This window comes from Rhinolophus ferrumequinum, chromosome 5 (assembly GCF_004115265.2).
Source record: "Rhinolophus ferrumequinum isolate MPI-CBG mRhiFer1 chromosome 5, mRhiFer1_v1.p, whole genome shotgun sequence".
In the NCBI taxonomy this organism is placed as follows: Eukaryota; Metazoa; Chordata; class Mammalia; order Chiroptera; family Rhinolophidae; genus Rhinolophus; species Rhinolophus ferrumequinum.
In genome coordinates, this window is record NC_046288.1 from 77,559,933 (window position 1) to 77,574,475 (window position 14,543).

Genomic DNA, 14,543 nt, shown 5'->3' on the forward strand with positions numbered 1-14,543 from the left:
GAACCAATGTCAGTTCTCTGGTTTGGACAATGTACTATGTTTGCATAAGATGTCATCATTGGGGAAAACTGAGCAAAGAATACATAGAATCTGGCAGTGCTATTTTTGCAATTTCTTGACATTTTTACACTATTTCGAAACTATTGGGGTCCTTGAAGAACTTTTGTTTATGTGTGCTATCTATCGATACTTCATATATTAGAAATTGATTCTGAGCTTTAGTTACATGTTTATTAATTCATTTAAAAACTATAGTAAACAATTATACAATAATATAACTAATACATTTTTAAGAAAAATGACTATATTTTCCTAAACAAAGCAGTAGTAAAAGAGTGGCATTGTTTTACATTTTGCAAACCCTGTTTGTGTCTGGCTTAATAGAAGACAGTTGGATCGTCCTATCTGATTCTGCATTCAATCTGTTGTGACTTTACATATCATGTTGCCTCTGGAAAACTCCACTGGACCCTCATGAAAGAATAAGGCTGAAAAAGGCAAATGACACATTAGGTGTTTTTTTTTTTATATATATATATATAAAAATTGTTTGGACCTTAAAGATGCTCTGAAAGTGTCTTGGAAAAACCCAAGGGTCCCTCGCCATACATTGAGAACTATTGATCTCAATCAACAGTTAAGATATGTCCCATCATATTCTAGCCACTTGTTTTTGTGTTGTTGTCCCTTCTAAGACTGAGCCACAGCGGAGAAGGAACTCTGTCTAACTCACATGATGCCAAGTTCTTAGCATGAACTTCATACATATGGCAGCAAGAACAAAAAATGGACGAAGGAAACCATTTGTTGTTCTGTTTCTTTAAAGGTCTGTTGGTGATTACAATTTTTCAAATTTGTGGAGAAATTTGAGTCTCGGGAGATGTACTGTCTGTAGGAAGAAAGTTAGTTTGGTCCAGGGAGCAGTGGACAGTGGTTGGGAGACCCAAGGAACCAGCCAAATGATTTGCATTCATATTGCCCCATTTGACTTCTCCCTCCCCTTGTCTCCTGCCATCTTTGATTTTTATGTTCCTTGTCAGAACACAGGAATACATACAGGAAATATAGCATATGTTGCAAAGTCCAGGAAGCCTTCTTTGCAGGACCAGGCACAGCCAGGATCAATTAAGTAACAAGGAAGGTAGAAAATATAGCTGCAGCTGGAACAAATCAGTTTGTCAGGCACGCGGGTTGCAACCCATAAAAGGTCAGCAGGCAACTCATGTGAGTAGCTGTGAGTGAAGCCTTTTGGCCACATGGAGCTGAAAGGAGCCAAGCTCTCAGGCACCCTCTCATCCTCATTTCTAATCGGCATCTTGTGGATGGTAAAGACTTTGCAAATGATGGGCCACGTTGTGCCCCACTTACATTTTTCATCTGGTTTCTTCTCAGTTGATTTCTCCCCAGCCCGGTGTGAGTTATTTCACCACAGTGACAGGTTGGTTTTACAGATGAAGGCGGGCCTCAACTACTAAATTTCAATGAGTGAGAGGAGCTGGACCTGTGTATGAATTAGGGCCCTTCTTAGAAAGAGGAGCAGAGCAGCAGTGATGCCTAAAAAAAACAACCAAAACCTCACATTTCATCTTACCACACGTGTATGTAACTAGAGATCAAATTTCAGGTTAATTTCCAGCCATGAATAACTTCTTGGCAAACCGATTAGCTATCTGCTCTCTGTTAGATCAGTAACAAGGGATCATTATTTCTTAGCATGACTCATTTCCCCACCCTGTTTTTCTTAGAATAGTTATTCCATATACATACATACATATGTATGTATATGTTTACGAAGACGGACAATTAAGTTCAAGAACTTTCCACTGTGCGCTTACATGGTATATGTATATATATATATGTGTGTGTGTATGTATATGTATGTGCATACACACACACACACGTATATAGTTGTTGTGAAGGGCAAATGTCTAAAAAGATATGTAGAAATTTTTTTTTTTAGTATCCTTACACATTTAATCACACTTCCGTTTTGATCAGAGTTCAGAACACAATCAGGAAAGGAGACCCCAATTCAATGAAGGATTTTTAACTGAAAATAGAGATGTAAATGTGATATAATACTAATGACATTTGCTAAAAGTTCATCTTTTCTTTTAATAAATAATTATTGAACAACAGCACTGTGCTAGACTCAGAGACTATAGAAATTGATAAGAAATTAATACAGGTTAGATGGGATCATTTCAGGGCTGCCTGCTGGGAGATAACATCATGCACAGTAGGACCCCCCAAGGAAAAAGTTGCCGCCTCTACTAGAAGACTCCATGGAAGACAGAGTTTTAGAGGAGGCCAGGGGCTTAAAACACACTTTGTATAGTTTTTAGAATCCTAAATACCCTTGACTTATTATTATTATTATTATTAGATTCAGAGAGAGTATGCCTTGTGTTAAAGTTCAGCAAGCTAGTAAGAGGTAAGGAAGGGAGGCTCAGATTCAGATGTTTTGACTCCAGAACATTTTCTAAACTACCATTGGGAGAAGAATTAACTTTGGAAAGTGATTTATAAAGATCGTGTATTGTCATTGTTAAAGCATTTTCTATAAAGTGATCATTGTAGTGAAGATTAAAAGGGCATAATCCTTTGCTTTTTTTTATACTTTCAAACAACTTTATACCTAAGTACATTCCTTCCAATTCAGTATTTATTAAATTGGTGTTCAGTATGGTCTGCTTGTACCGTGGGGATTTTCAAAAGGGGACATATGAAATTATCCCAGTCCATCTGTGTTTGGGAGTAGCATAGGATGCACGGGTAAAGAGGAGGACTTGAGAAAACATCTTATGAGGAAGCAAGTGGGCAAGTCTGGGGAACAGGTTAGAGGGAGAACCTGGTTTCTTCCTTTTGGTACCTGGGGAAGTGGAGGTGCCGGGGATCCTTTGGAAGGACAGGCTCAGGGTATGGTTACTAAGAGGACATTGGAGCTAGGGCAGAGAGGTTCAACTGAAGATAGATTAGGAGGTGTCATCCCCAGAGAAAGAAGAAGAATTCTCTGAATTTGAGGCAGCACTGGGTAGGCTGGAAACGTGGGTTCTTGTGAGTGAGAAATGCTGAATGTGTTCGAAAAGAACATGTCTGAATCTGCTAGGTAATAGCGTCTCCTCTCTGAATTTTTTTTTTTTTTTTTTTTTGGTCTGGAGAGAAGGATGCAGTATAGATAGATGGAATAGCCTTGAATCCATTCTATCTAAGTCTTAAAAATTTGCCAAAATAACCAAAAGCCTGGAACCAGAGCAACAGCAAGTCTGGATTAGAAAGGAAGGGCAGGAAAGCAAGAGAGAGGAAGAGAAAAGGTTAAGAAACCAGCCGAGGTCCTTGGTATGACCATGGTTTGGAGTCCACAGTGAAGGGGTGCTCCTGTTCTTCCTAGAAAGTTCTGAGATAAGCGGAGTTGGAAGCTTTTAACCCTGGAATTTCCGTTGTATCGTGGTTACTTTGGGGTATAATTATGATTGTCCCTGGCAAAGACTCCCATCAGTTTTTAGAAGGATGGATGCTTTGCAGATTAATATGTATTAAGTTTGGATATGGAGCTGAGTTTTATACTTAGGTACCTTATGTGGACAAAAAGAATTAGAACAAGAATTTTGTTGTGTATGTAAAATTGAGAAGAAGCACCAGTAAGAAATCCTCTGTTCTACCCATCATTTTTTTTTTTTTTTTCCAGAGTTGGTTGAAGAGATGGAAAGGGCTGCAATTCAGGAGTGAAGAGGTGGGCTGGAAAGACAGCGTGAGTCAGTGTTGAGTCATTTTTCTTACAAAATAAAGCTCATGTTCACTAGGACTGAAGGGAAGGGAAGAAAATTCAAAGCCTGCTAAAGAAAAGAGCACTTTCCCTGGATATGAGTAAGTTCCAGAAAGCCTGGGTGTGACCTTGGATAGTCACTTGCCCAAAGAGACCACTTGAATCTGCTGACCCAGGAGGTCCAGAACAGTGGGACCAAACAGTGGTCAGACCGTGTATTAAAGGGAATGTTTTAAACTAGTTTCCATCTCAGACCCCCAGAATCTACTCTCTCCAAGGGGATCCAGAAAGCTACTTATTTTACCAACAGCCCCAAGAAGCTTCCTTCTAGCCAGAAATCTGTGATTACCCAGCAGCCCTCAGGAGCAAGGGACAGTATTATCTCTTCTTTGAAAAATCCCAAAACGTGAGTCTCTTAACACAGTTACTTCTCAGCAGGGGTTTGAGTGGAGGCACTGATCAGGCAAACTAGAGGTGGCCATGCGGGGATTAAATGCAACAGGGGTCGTTTTCAATATGAGAAGCGTCGCTGGGGGCTGAGAGGGAATCGAGTTGGACAGAGTGTTTCTAGAGCAGCAGAGACATAGGAACAGGCCCCAGGGATGGAGAGGAAAAGGGGTGTGCCTGCAGTGCAAGCTTCCTCTGTTCTCTGTGTCTGACAAGGATGAGGAAGATGCTCTCTAGAGCTGAGAGTGACACAGAAAAAGACTATGTGGCATCAGGTACAGCTCTAATGGATGCCAGTTATGCCTCGTCTGGTGGCCTTGGGTCCTGGTTCTGTCGAGTGGGACTTCGAGACCTTGGGTCCATTTCTTCACTGCCTTGAGCCTCAGTTCCTAGTCTGCATGACAAACACAGGATGGAGACTGACCGCAGCTCTTGCACCAACATGTGAACGGAGTCCTGAGGAGTCCCTACGGCTCAGTGAAATGACTGTTGGACCAGGAATGAGAAGATATTGGTCACGTGGAGTGGAGGCAGTGACAACTATACCACTTGTATTCCCAAGCACTGTGATGTTGAATGAGTAGCTGTGGTGCCCCCCCAGTGTGACTTTTCAACTGACTGGCTCAGGGGTGCCTTGTAGGATGCCGCTTTAGACACGATAGGCTGGGTGGAGAAAGACATAGAAGCAGAGATGGAGGGCCTGCCCTCAGAGGTCCTGCAGAGCGTGGCCCTGCTTCCTGAGACCTGCTTAATCATCGCTTGGTATGAAATGAAGTCCCTTTCCTCCAACCATTTTTAGAAAGACAGCACGGTGGCTGAGAACATTTGTGGCTAACTAATAAGCCCTGTTGCATCTGAATGTCCGCTGCTATAAAGTGGTGAGATCACAGGACCTACCTGACAGATGTCAGGTGAGGAATAAGTGATTTTAAAAATCAGAAGTGCTTTGAATAGCCTGACTCAGAATAATTGCTTATAAACATCAGCTCCTACTATTATAAATACTGTCTGGGGAGAAGTGATAGGCAAAAAATAGAATTAGGTGTTTGGCCCCTGTGAGGAGTTCATTTGCTGAAGCTGTAAAATCCTTCTGTAATTTATTCCTTTGTACACCGTTTCTCCCAGACAGTCAGGTGAGAAGCAGAGCCCAGTGCCGTCCACTCAGGACTGAGGACTATTGCAAGATTATTCTCAGCCACTGGCCAGTCAGGCTCAGAATTTTCCAGAATTTTCAGACTGGAAAGGATCTTAGCTTAGGCAATTCGATCCCCTGCTTTTGCAGGCGAGGTTCCTATGTGTGTGGGTCTACCTGACTCCAAACCACAAAAGCTGGGATTACGAATCCCCGAGCCCAGGACCCCTGGTTGTGTCAGCCGACAGAGCCAGCCATGGAGCGTGCTAACATTGGCTTTCCTGCTCACTGGCTTTCTCTACTTGAAGGCATATTCACTGTGATACATTGTACAAATTAATTTTGTTTCCAAAACAGGAGCAGTCGATAAGAATGACTAGGGGCGTTTATGTGCTCCACACTTATGGGAGTACTTACAGTCAAGAATGGGAGAGGGCAGGGGAGGTTTCATGAGGCAGGGGAGAATGGATTTGTGTAGCAACGGAAGTGAGTGTGGGACACGCTTCCTTTTGTTTCTGAGTTACCAGAGCTCTTTACCCAGTGACCTCTCTGCAGGTGTGTCCTACCACTTGCAAGTTTGGCTCTCTCCTCTTTTCCACGTTCTGCACATCCTCCTTTGGTCTGTCCCTCTTACCCACCATCCCTGCTTGGAGGGTCCATCAGTCCTGGGAGACCTCTCTCCTGACTGATACATTGGTGAGCCGCTGGGCCCCACACAGAGAGTGCGTCCCAGGACTGGTGCCTCGTGTCCTGGGCCACCATCACAACGTAGCACAAACTGAGTGGCTTAGACAGCTGAAATTTAACCTTGCACAGTGCTGGAGACCGACATCCAAAATCAAGGTGTCGGCAGGGCTGTGCTCCCTCTACAGATTCTAAGGGAGAGTCCTTTTCCCCTCCTCTAGCTTCTGCTGGTGCTGTCTGTCCATGGTGCTCCTTGACTTGTAGATGTTTCCTCCCTTCCTTGCTTTCATCATCACAGGGCCTTCTTCCTGTGTATCTCCACATGCCTTTTCCTCTCCTTATAAAGATACCTGTCATATTGGATTTAGGATCCACCCTAATCCAGAACATCCTCAAGTTACCTGAACTAATTACATCTGCAAAGACCCTATTTCCAAGTAAGCTCACATTCTGAGGTTCTGGGTGGACATGAATTGTAGGGGGACACTATCCAACCCAGGACAGCTGGGGTTCAACAATGCTTTGGAGTGGTTCTCCAGGCAGGTAGCTGGCCACCCTGTGTCCTATAGCTGTCAAATATATCCTTTTCCAGGATTAGTGGGGTTTAGCCCCAAAGCCTCCCCAGGCTTGGTTCTTACCCATCGCTTCTAAGTCCAGGCTCTTTATTTATTGCTGACCAAAATCTGTTAATTTCACAAGGGACATTTAAAGCCAAGTAACTAGAATCTTGTCTGCCACTACGTCCCCTCAAATAAATCCATCTCCAACGTATTTTCTTCCTCCGTCCACCCCCTCCGGCACGCCAGCATCACACAACCTACCCTTCAAACAAACTACCCAGCCTCCCCCAAAACGGTCTCCCATGCTCACCCCTTAGGGCCTTTGCGCAGCCTTGAATGCCTCTTCCCATTCCAGCACTTGCAACATCATGGCTCGGTTCCTATGGTGCCTTCCCCTCCCCCACTTCTTTTGTGTCCCGTCAGCATATTGTTCACACTTGGATTGCAGCACTCAGCACACTGTGCTGAAGAGATCCCTTTAGGAATCCGCTCCTTTATTAGACAAGGCTCTCCATGGATCTGTTCTCCCCTGCCTGCCCTACGGACATTCTCCCTGGAGACAGCCCACCAGGCACATGTGGGTTTTGCTGCTCTCCTCTTCTTTCATCTTCCTTCTGCTTCAGGAGACTCTTGGAAGAAGATGGCCTGTGGGATCAAGGAAGGGCCGACCCTTTGTGCATCCTCCCCCACCTCCTGGAAGAAAAAGTAGTGAGTGTGGAGGATGAGTCACATTCTAGAATATTAATAAAACCACATGACTGGGGGATAGTGTTAGCTGGGAAGTATGAATAAACCTAAATAGGGGATGGTGCTTCCCCTCTCTCTCTCTCTCTCTCTCTCTCTCTCTCTCTCTCTCTCTCTCTCTCTCTCTCTCTCTCTCTCAGATGGTGCCTGAGTATTCTTCTTCTAGTGAAACTGTGCCCCCACATCTCTTTCTCACTGCTTCATTGCCACCTTAGAAAATCCAATGGAAACCAGAGGGAGGCCCTAGAAACTAGAGTCCATGGAGGTCTGTTTGCCCAGGCTAAAGGAACCTTTATGAGACTTCACCAAATAGGTCAGATCACCAGGGACACAGGGTACACACGGGATTTGCACATTGTACAGATAGTCCTGGTGGTGGCCAGCATCTGTTCTCTCTTTCTTCTTTAATAAGAAATCTTTCAACTTCAAATTGGGCTCATTGTTGCTCTGACTAAAGACTATTTGCAGCCAGATGGGGTCATATGAGTGAGTTCTGGCAATGGGATGTAAGTAGAAGTGATGTGTACCAATTCTCCGAAACGTCCTAAAGGGGAAGGAGTGCGCCTTCTGCTTCTCTGCCTTAGAGCTACCTGTGCTTCAGACAAGATGGCTGAGCTCGAGCAGCCACTTTTAGGACATGAGGAAGGAACAGTGCCCACGGTCATTGTGGAGCTGCCATAGCATGCTTAGATTGCTTACTTCTGGGATTCATTTATGTGAGAGAAAAATGAAGTTCTCTCTTACTAAAGCACATTTTGGGGGAGTTTTCTGACACTGACAGCTGAGCTGGGATGACCAAAGTCTCAGTTAATAATGAGCCTCCTTCTCTAAGACTAGTTATCTCTCTCTGTCACTCTTGGAGGCTCCTGGTAGGTGATGGTGGAAGGGCATCTGATGATTTGGAATTCCAGGTTCCTGCTGTAAAAGGAAAACTTTTCACTTACCTTTGAGTGACCTGATGCTAGGCCCTGAATGGATCTAACTCAGTATTTCTCAACCTACTTTCCAATATTAACTCCCCAAAGGACCCTTTTTAGATATTTGTTTCCTAATCAACTCCCCCCATGAAATTTGAATAACACAGATATACTGTATATTTGTTTAAATACTACATATACATAAGTGTTCATAAATAAAATGTGTAAGATTATTTTGTGCTTTTTCCAAAGAACAAAATTGTGCTCTCTTACGGGACAATATCACCCCTGTTGAGAATGTATGGCCTAACTGAAGACAGTGTGCTGATCCAGGAATGAGATTTGTTTTAAACCATCCTGTGCAGACTTATGGACTTAATATGTTTGTCTTAGTTTCTCAGGCTGCTATAGCAAAACACCATAGACTGAAGGGCTTACACAACAGAAACTTATTTTCCCCCAGTTCTGGAGGCTGGGAAGTGGAGGTCAAGATGCCAGCATGGGTTGGGTGCTGGTGGAATCTCTTCCTGGCTTGTACATGGGTCCTCACATGGTAGAGAGAGCAAGCTCTGGTGTTTCTTCTTTATTTTTCGTTATTATAAAGCTTTTATTTTTAAACTTCAAATTTGGGGTAATTTCAAACATATACTAAAGTAAAGAGAATGGCCTATGTAAACTGCTATATTATCCATCATCTTCCTTCGTCATCAATTATCAACTCCTGGGGACTCTTTTTTTATTATTAGTTTCAGGTGTACAGTGTAATGATTCAACATATATATATGTTGTGAAATGATCACCGCAGTAAATCTAGTTAATGTTGTCTCTTTTTTTTTAAGTTACAGTTGACATTCAATATTATTTTATATTAGTTTCAGGTGTGCAGCATAGTGGTTAGACATTTATATAATTTATGCAGTGGTCCCCGATTAGTCTCGTACCCACCTGGCACTATACATAGTTGTTGCAACATTATTGTCTATATTCCCTACACTGTACTTCATGGTGTCTCTTCTTATAAGGCCACTAATCTCATTTAGGAGGACTCTGCCCTCATGACCTATCACCTCCCAAAGGCCCCACTTCCTCATGCCATCATTGGGAATTAGGTTTCTACATGTGAATTTGGGAATCTATAGCACCTTCCAAGTTTGTTCCAATGTCCTGCCCTTGCTGTTCCTTCGGCCTGGAACATCTTCTCCTAGATTTTCAGGTGGCTTGCTCCTCTTCACCTATCAGGCCTCAGAACAACTGTCCCCTTCTGGAGATTCTTTGTTCACATTCCAGAAAAAAATAGTATCTCTGATTCCTGCAATCTATCATATCACCCCACTTTTCTTGACACCATATTCTGAAATTCTCTTGTTTATTTATTTGTTTACTATGTTGTTTGCCTCCACCCTCTGCAATGTAAAATTTCCTGAAAGGTCTTGCTCGCTGTTGTATCCCAAGTACCTAAAATATGACCTGGCACCTAGTAGACACTGAATAAATGAAGAAACAACGCCTTTTTACTGTCAGACACAAAGCATAATGAGCATACATCCTGTTGTTTTCTTACCCTTGTCAAGCATGCAAGATCTTAATCTCTCACAGGGACACAGCACACTAGAATTTACAAAGGGCTCCCATATCCATTTTCTCATTGAAGGCTCTCAGCCTTTCAGGCAGGCAGGTATTATTAGCCCCGTTTTGTTGGGAAGAGCTTCTCAGAGTCACGTATCTGACTGGTGGAGCTGAAGCCTTCTGACCCAAGGCCGGCTTCCCTCCATTACTCCCTCCTTTACCAGGTAAGGGCCCTCCCCGTCCATTACAGAGTCTCCACTTTCTAGCGTTGAACATGAGGAAATGTCTCTATGCCTCGATCAACCAGGCTCCAGGTCAGGTATTGATTCAATTGATGGCCACTAAACCTTAAGTTGCACTTAGGAGTAACTGGAAAGATCTTATCCCACTCCTGTCTTTTAGCTTTTTCCCAGCAGATCTTGGCCTGGTCCCAGCCTCTTTCATGGCTTCAGAAGCTCTCTGCTTCCCCTGCACTTGAAAGGCTGGTCCTAGCAATGGCTTGGATGGAGGGAGCTGCTTCCAAAGATCCTACAGTGAGAAGAAATACTAGTGAGAGGCCATCAGCAGGCACATGTGATGGCTTTCGTGCAATTAGCTGTCATTTGCACAGTGCCTTTGGAAGAGTTCTTCCTTAGACAATGAAATGGATGAAATGGATTGTCTTTTGGGTGTTTCTCCTAAGGAAACCACCCCCAAATACTCAGCAATGCGGAGCTTGTTTTTAAAGAATTAGACAGCCTAAATGTCCAACAAAATGGGAATGATTAAATAAAGCACAATTGATGCATGAACTGTTACCCAACATGGAATGTTACCATTATAAATGTTAGGGAGAAATATCTAATAATGATCTGGGAAAACGCTAAACACCAACAAAATGTAAAGTGACAAAAACAGGATGCAAAATTTTATGTACACTCTTAATACCACAAAGGAAAAACAATAGCTAGAGAAGGTCTGCAAAGAAAGATATCCATTTGTATGAGAATGAGAATGACTGTATTACAGTGATAGCATTATGAGTGGGGTCTTTCCCTTTGTTGTTCTCAATTTTTTGTAGTGCAATATTTGTTATTTTTTCTTCAAAAGCTTTGTTTAAATTTTCTTTTTGTAATTCATAATGATTAAACAGGTTTTTTAAAATAAATGTCAAAAAGGGAAGTTAAAAATTTACTGGTATTCCTACCACTGGCAATATATTTGGGATACAGCCTCCTCATTCTCTCTACTTGCATATAAATATGCATTATTATAAGCAAAAATAAAATCATACTGTACCTATGATTTATAGTACATATTTTACTCAATGATATTTTATAAACATTTTAACATGCCAATAATCTGTATTACTTTTTTGACATTCAGTATTATTTTATACTAATTTCAGGTGTACAGCATAGTGATTAGACATTTATATAATTTAAAAAGTGATCCCCTGACTAGTCTAGTTCCCACCTGACACTATATGTATTTATTACCATATTATTGACTATATTCCCTATGCTTTATTTTACATCTCCATGACTATTTTTTTTCTCATGACTATTTTGTAACTACAAATTTGTATTTCTTAACCCCTTCATCTTTTTTACCCTGCCTCCATAAGTTCCCTCCCATCTATCATCCCTATAAATCTAATACCCATCTGACACCAAACATAGTTATTAAAATGTTATTGACTATTTTCCTTATGCTATGCTCTACATTCCCAGGATTACTATGTAACAACCAAATTGTACTTCTTAATCCCTTCTCGCGTTTTGGGTTTATTCAGATAAATACCCAGAAGTGGGATTACTGAGTCCTTCTTTGTCTCTTGTTATAGCCTTTGTTTTAAAGTCTATTTTGTTTGGCATAAGTATTGCTACACCAGATTTTTGTTGTTGTTGTTTCTATTTTCATGAAATATCTTTTTCCATCTCTTTACTTTCAGTATGAGTCTTTCTATCTGAAGTGAGTCTCTTATAGGCAGCATATGTGTGGGTCTTGTTTTTTTGTCCATTCAGCCACCCTATGTCTTTTGATTAGAGTATTTAATCCATTTATATTTGAAGTAATTGTTGATAGATATATAGTTATTGCCATTTCTCTTCTTCTTCTTTTTCTTCTCCTTCTTCTTCTTCTTCTTTTCCTCCTCCTCCTCCTCTTCATCCTCCTCCTCCTCCTCCTCCTTCTTCTTTTTCTTCTGTCCCTCTAAATAAGTCCCTCTAATATTCCTTGTAATACTAGTTTTGTAGTGAGGAACTCCTTTAGCTTTTTCTTGTCTGGGAAGCTCTTTATCTCTCCTTGTAAATGACAGCTTTGCTGAGTAGAATTACCTTGGTTGTAGGTCTTTGCTTTTCATCACTTTCAATATTTCCCACCAATCCCTCCTGGCCTGCAAAGTTTCTGTTGAGAAATCAGCTGACCGTCTTATAGGAGTTCCCTTGTAGACAACTAACTGCTTTTCTCTTGCTGCTTTTAAGATTCTCTTCTTTATCTTTAACGCTGGCATTTTAATTATGATGTGTCTTGGTGTGGGCCTTTTTGGGTTCATCTTATTTGGGACTCTCCATACTTCCTGGGTTTGAATATCCATTTCCTTTGCCAGGTTAGTGAAGTTTTCCGTCATTATTTCTTCAAATAGGTTTTTCAGTTCCTTGCGCTCTCTCTTCTCTTTCTGGTACCCCTAAGATGGGAATGTTGTTATGTTTGTTGTTCTCCCAGAGGCCCCTTAAAATGTCCTCATTTTTTTAATTCTTTTTTTCTTTTTGTTGTTCTGATTGGGTGTTTTCTGCCACCGTATCTTCTAAATCTTTGATTTGGCCTTCTGCTTTCTCTAATCTGCTATTGTTTCCCTCTAATGTAATCTTCATTTCAGTCATTGTAGTCTTTATTTCTAACTTGTTCTTTTTTATGTTTTCTATCTCCATTTTTATATTTCCTCTCTCTTTGTTGAAGTTCTCCCTGACATCACTGAGTATCCTTATAACAAGAGTCTTGAATTCTGTGTCTGGTAGATTGCTTGTCTCCATTTTGTTTAGTTCTTTTTCTGGAGCTTTGTTCTGTTCTTTTATTTGAGACATGTTTCTTTGTCACCCCAATTTGGCTGCCTGCCTGTGTCTGTTTCTATGTATTAGGTAGGGCTGCTATGTCTCCTAGTCTTAGTCGAGTGGCCTTATGTAGTAGGTGCTCTGTGGGGCCCAGTTGCACAGTCTTCCTGGTCACAAAAGTGGATGCTCCAGGCATGTACCTTGTGTGGGTTTTGTGTGGCCTCCTATTGTAGTTGAGCCTTGGTTGCTGTTTGCATGTCAATGGAAGGGATTGACCCTCAAGCTGATTGTTTGTGAGGATTGCCTGTGACTGCAGTGGTGGAGGGGCTGACCCTACAGAGCAGAATTCACTTTAACAGTGCTCTGACGCTTGCCCAGAATGCCCTTCAGGTGTGTCATTCTTAGAGGCAGTGAGGTGATTCTCCAGCTTGGTCTGAAGCTAGCCACTAGGTAAACCAGCCCCAGGGCCTCCTGGGAGGGTAGTCATGACAGGTCAAGTTCTGCCACAGCCAGTGCCCTGCTCAGGGCCACCTGGAATGAGCCACAGCAATCCACAGATGGCTGCAGCCCACACTGTGCTTGGAGGAGCCTTGAGAGGACAAGCCATGAACCAAGGCCAGCTGTTGCTAGTGCTGAGCTTAGGGCTGCTCAGCCAGAGGTAGGAGACATGCTGAAGCCAGATGCTGCTTATTTGCATTTTGTGAACCTTTGAGAGATTTTATGAAAGTCTGAAGTGTTAGCCAAGGCAGGCCATTTGTATGAAAAAGCCACTGGAAGCAGATTGGGTGTACCTGAAAGTTGGGCAGGGTGGGTTTTCTGGGAATCAACAAGGTAGGGCGAATAAATCATGTTAACCAGGTCTATGGAGACTCAGACAGGGCAGCTGCCTGCATCTGCATGCCGGGATAGGGGAGGGCTCAACAAAGAAACAATGACTTCTGCTAGCTCCTCTGTCCAGAAGAAAGCTGCTCCTCCAGCCCTCACACTGAAGCCTCCCCATATGTTCTTGTCACCTTTTGAGCTGCTGCACCAGTGCTGGAGCTCAAAGTGAGTGAGTCCGTCAGCAAGTAAGTCCACGTGCGGGTCCTTTAAAAGGAGCTCCTGGGAGTGTAGCTGCCCTCAATCTTACTCAGCCACAATCTCTGCTGTCTTTTGCAGCCAGAAGTTATGGGGACTTCTCTCTCTGGCACTGGAACCCTGGGCTGGGAAGCCTGGTGTGGGGCTGGGACTCCTTGCTCCTTCAGGAGGGACCTTCACAGCTGAGATATCCCTCCTGATTTTTGTTGGTAATAACCAGGGGTAGAACCAGCCCATTCTGGGTCTGCTTCTCCTACCAGTCTTGAAGTGGCTTCTTTTGTATGTCCTTAGTTCTAGAGCTTCAGTTCAGCTAGATTTCAGGCGATTCTCAGTGATGTTGTTCTGCAGTTAAGTTGTAATTTTGATGTGGTCTAGGAGGATGCAAGCACAGCATTTATCACTCCATCATCCTGCCAGGAATCTACAATATTATTTTAAATTCTGCTTAGTTTGTATTATATTGGTGTATCACCATTTATCTAATTTATCTCCTATTGTGGTATGTTTAAATTAGTTCCAATTTTTTGATGTTATAAATTACAATTGTGGATACTCTTTTCAACCAGCTTGTCTCCTATATTATTGATTACTTAAATAAAGTTTTCAAAGTGGAATTTT